Raw genomic sequence first — 5,439 nt, 5'->3', positions numbered from 1 at the left:
GTTATTTTATCTGACATAGGAACAATCGGCCCAATAGTTGAAAAACAAGAAGACCAGAATCTTGGCCAAAAGGTGCATTTTTTATAATATAATTTTTATAATTCATTTTAATAGCTTACATACGGTGCGTATAGCTCCCATAGGAACAATCGGAAAAATAAATTAAAAAAAATTATAACCTTGGTGTTATTTAATTTTTTTGTTAGTTCTTCGACATATATGTAGTAATGGTTAAATATTTCAGAATTACGGTTTTAATTTCATCAAAATCGGACGACTATAGCATATAGCTCCCATAGGATCAATCGTATAGCTGACATAGGAACTATCGAATAATTAAGCTGCAAATCATTATAGCTTCAATGTTTTTAAACATACACGCAAGTAAATCCTAATTTTAACGTTTTCAAGAGTATTTAGTTTTTGAAATAGCTGCAAGGGTATATGAACTTCGGCTTGCCGAAGTTAGCTTGCTTTCTTGTTTTTATTATTTTTATAGTTCTAGTTGGAGTTTTATGTTATAGCCGACCGATTTTAACATTATTAAAACCGTAATTCTGAAATGTTAAGCCAATACTAATTGTTGAAGAATAAAAAAAAAATTAAAAACAAAAAAGTTATAATTTTTTTCTTTTTTCCGATTGTTCCAATGGGAGCTAAATGCTATAGTCGTCCGATCCGACTCGTTCCGACTCGTTCCGACTTATTTACTACCTGCAACTTTTGTGAAAGTTTCATGCACATAGCTTAAAAACTGAGAGACTAGTTTGCGTAGAAACGAACGAACAGAGAGACCGACGGATATACTTTATAGGATCGGAAATGTCTGCTTTACTGCGTTGTAAACTTCTGACTGAAATTATAATATGATCTGCACGAATATAAAAATTATAACTTTGCTGTTTTTCAATTGATCTAAAAATGCTTCGATAAATAGTAATAGTTTATTTTTTCAGAACTACGGTTTTAATTTTATTAACGGAATTATATAGCTGCCATAGGTGCGATCGAATAATTCTTCGGAATAGTTTTACAGCATTACAGGCACAAAAATCGAAATAAAGTTGTTGTAAAGATTATTTCAATTTATCAAAAGCTGCAAGGGTATATTCGCTTCGGCTTGCCAAATTATGCTTTCGTTTTCGTTTTTGCTAAATAACTTTTGAAAATGATCTTGCAGATACATATGCCTTTTAACGAAAGATAAGAAATTCTATAAAGTGTACAAAATAGAAAAAAATAAATTAAATGTTGTTTTTGTAATTTCAATACTATTGTATTTAGCTCATCTATGTAAGGGTAGCGTTATTAGCATTTGACACGATATTTTTAACGTCTTACATACAGCACTTGCGTGGAGCTTTAGTTTAGCCAATTCTATCAGCGATTATAACCAAATCAAATATCGGCTTCGGTTACTGTTGCGGTTACATCCAATATGACTAATTCGATTTCGGTAAATATTTTTTGTTTCCGTTACAGTTCAGTACCGCAACCAAAACAAATTTCGTTTACCGGTATTGTACCGGTTTAAGTTAAACAACATTTTTTATTTCAATCATTAGTACTTTATAATATGTTCGTGAATACATACATAAGTAAAAAAATACATAAAATAAAAAATATTATAACTTTGCTGTTTTTTATTTTTTTTTAGTTCTTCAACATAAAGTAATGGTTAAATATATCAGAATTATGGATGAAATTTCATCAAAATCGGACAACTATAGCATATAGCTCCTATAAAAAAAATTATAACTTTGCTGTTTTTTTTTTTTTTTAAATTCATTTAGACTTATTAATAATTTTACATTTTTAGAATTATGCTTTAATTTTACTGAAATCGGAAAACGATATCATATAGCTGTCATAGGAATTATCGAATAATTAAGCTGCAAATCATCATAACTTCAATGTTTTTAAACATATACGCAAGTAAATCATAATTTTAATGTTTTCAATAATATTTAATTTTTGCAATAGCTGCAAGGGTGTATGAACTTCGGCTTGCCGAAGTTTGCTTTCTTTCTTGTTTTGCATTAAATCGCTTTTGTTTTTGTTCTGCAGAATGTCTGAAATTTTTAGGAATTCGGTTTATTTTAGATGTACAAGTACTACTTATGTTTGTAAAACTAATTATTATTTACTTACCGCCACTTCTTTTTCACACAAAGTACACTGTCTTGAATTTTGTATTTTTTCGAACTTGTAAAATTAACGTTACTGGTTTGATTTCGACTGGCATTTTTATTTGAGCGACAGGGTATAAAAATAGAAAAAAACTTGTAAAAAAATATCCCGACATGGGATTCGAACTCTTGCTCCTAAGATTTCTGGCCATGCGTCTAAGCCGCTAGTTTACCATTAAGCAGTCATGTTAACGGCTGCTTTTCTATTTTTCAGGGCTGCTTTATTCTTGATTCAAAGGCGATATTGCCTTTAAAAACCTATTTTATGGTGTTGCTTTACAACTGAGAGACTAGTTCGCATAGAAACGGACAGACGGACGGACAGACGAACGGACAGACGGACATGGCTGGATCGGAGAGTCGATGCTGATCATGAATGTAAATACTTTATGTCTCCTCCACTGCGTTGCACACTCCTGACTGAATTTAAAATACAAGGGTATACAAATTTGCCAAAGAAAATATATAACATATATGTTATGATACAGCTTCAATCATAAAAAAACAACAAAACAGTGGATTTTCTAATTTAAAATTGATGGTTCACAACTTCGCTTTAAATTGTATTAAAATGGAGAACGGTATCATATAGCTGCCATAGGAACAATCCCGAAAAAAATGAAAAAACAAACTTTTGTAGAGTTATTCCATATTTTAAATTTACGGCTCAAATTTTATTCAAATCGGTCGACTATATAAATGTATATAAATATATCTCCCATGGAAACAGTTTTGATTCCGAATTAAAACAATCGGAATATTAGAAAAAATTAGAAATGTTTTGCTTCTTAATTTTTTTGTTAATTCTTTTGAGCACGGTAAGGGTTTAATATTTCGGAATCAAGCTTTTAATGTTATTAAAATCGGAAAACGTCTTCATACAGCTGCCACACGAACAATCTAGTAGTTGAGCTGAAAGTCATCATAGCTTCAATGTTTTAAAACACGTACGCATGTAATTCGAAATTAAGATGTTTTGAAGAATATTTTATTTTTTTTACAATAGCTGCAAGGGTATAGGCATACAAATAATTCTTTTAAAAAAAAATTCAATTTTAAAATAGTAGTTGCTGCCTTTCTCATTAGCTATTTTAGCGATAAACGAAGATATAATCATAATCAATAACATTATATACGAGGACTCAGAAGGTCTAATTCGATGAACTTCTTTGAGCACCCACCGCTGGATCAAATATGACTTTTATCTGGGCCCACAAAGAGCAGCAAAATTTCGAGTAAACCCAGCCTGTGAACCCCAACTTGTATGTATGGTCGTCGTGGGTGCAGACCCTGCGGGAACGAGTGACTAATCCGCAGCCCGACTTCTTCGCAGAAGCGGTCCAATCTCACAAACTTCTTTTCCCGGTTCCGTCTGACGCCTCCGAAAGCCGCGCCAAAAGCCGGGCCAAAAGACACGGAGACGGAGACGCAAAGGCTGCCGACCAATCAAAGGATGCCGCCTACGTCGCTGGCTGAGAAGTCTAATGGTTTTGCTTGAGTTAGGTGTTGTGCCGCTGCTGCGAGTGTGTGTGTGTGTGTGCGAGTGTGTGTTGCACATGGGGGTGAAATAACACATACCTGCGTGTGTGTGCGCCAAATTAAATATGTACTGGAAAACAATAATGAGGCAAATCTCGCGACTTGTGCTTATGTACATATTTATTTATACGACGCTCTAAGGAGGAAGCCAAGAACGCTGGTAAGCACTTTTATGACGTGAGAATAAAGTAAAATAGCGGCTGACTGTACTTCTTAATCTGGCGAAAATGAATTATACATTTTTGTGAGAATGCTGGAGTTCTGTACGCAATACTCTTATAATGGAAAGAACACTGTACCACCATGACAAGCTACAAATATCTGATATTTAACAGCTAACATATATTTTTACTTTGTTAATTTGTTGACAATTAATTGCTGCTATCATCTAGGTTGTTTATTTCGAGTTTTTGATTACTTTTTGAATCGATTTGTGGTTTTTACGGGTATATGATACCCTGCTGCATTATCAAACCCTTTTTTATACCCTTGCAGAGGGTATTATAATTTCAGTCAGAAGTTTGCAACGCAGTGAAGAAGACATTTCCAACCATATAATATATATCCATTTACTCTTGATCAGCATCACTAGGAGAGTCTATCTAGCCATGTCCGTCTGTCCGTCCAAACTAGTCTCTCGGTTATAGAGCTATCTGCATGAAACTTTCCCAAAAGTTGACGGAACGAGCCGGATCGGACGACTATGGCATATAGCTCCCATAGGAGCCATCGGAAAAACAAATGAAAAACAAGAAAGGAAGCAAACTTCGGCAAGCCAAAGTCTATATACCCTTGCAGCTATTGGGGAAATGAAATATTCTTGAAAACATTAAAATTAGCATAAAAGCATGGAAGATACGATGATTTGCAGCTCAATTATTCGATAGTTCCTATGGCAGCTATATGATAACGTTTTCCGATTTCAGTAAAATTAAAATTATAATTCTGAACTGCCAAATTATTAATAAGTCCAAAAGAATTAAAAAATAAAATACAAAATAGGAAAGTTACATTTAAAAAACATTTTGTGTATATATTTTATTGATTCCATGGGAGTTATATGATATAGTCGTCTGATTTTGATGAAATTTGAACCGTAATTCAAAAATACTTAACCATTACTATATGTCGAAAAACTGCAAAAACAATTAAAAAACAGTAGACTTATAATTTCGTTCGATTGTTCCTATGGGAGCTATTGCTATAGTCGTCCGATCCGGCTCGTCCCGACTTTTATACTACCTGCAATAGAAAGACAACTTTTGGGAAAGTTTCATGTAGATAGCTTCAGCCTAATTTTTCGTTTTTTTTATTACCCTGAATTCCGATTTTAATTAAATTTAAAAAGAACTAACAAAAAAATTGAAAAGCATCAAAGTTCTATTTTATATTTTACCTGCAATAAAACTTACTTATGGGACTTAAACTTAAACTTAAAACTTACTTTTGGGAAAATTTCATGCAGATAGATTTAAAACTAAAGTCGGCTAGATAGACTCGCCTTTGCAATCGTCACGCTGCTTTGAAATGGTTAAGTAACAAGGATGATTTTATTGTGCAGCTTTGTGCCGATTACGAAAAAAAATGAATAAAAATAAAGTTATTTTTTTGGTAAAATAAAAAATAGTCGTTACAAAATGTCACGTTTATTTTACCTCGTCAAGAAGTTTTTTTTGTTTGATAAGATGAATATTTTGAAATTTAATCCTCA

The 5,439-nt window shown here is 32.8% G+C and overlaps 1 long non-coding RNA gene across 1 annotated transcript; it reads left to right on the top strand.

The window, feature by feature from the left end:
- Positions 1–3,149: 3,149 nt before the first annotated feature.
- On the top strand, positions 3,150–3,922 carry LOC121467293. The gene is made up of 3 exons (XR_005977427.1): positions 3,150–3,203; positions 3,276–3,451; positions 3,523–3,922. It is a non-coding gene; the product is annotated as an uncharacterized LOC121467293 (long non-coding RNA).
- Positions 3,923–5,439: the final 1,517 nt, after the last annotated feature.

This window comes from Drosophila elegans, unplaced genomic scaffold (genome assembly GCF_018152505.1).
Source record: "Drosophila elegans isolate 14027-0461.03 unplaced genomic scaffold, ASM1815250v1 contig_349, whole genome shotgun sequence".
In the NCBI taxonomy this organism is placed as follows: domain Eukaryota; kingdom Metazoa; phylum Arthropoda; class Insecta; order Diptera; family Drosophilidae; genus Drosophila; species Drosophila elegans.
The sequence above is the reverse complement of the archived record's forward strand: the minus strand, read 5'-3'. Positions and strand labels throughout refer to the sequence as shown.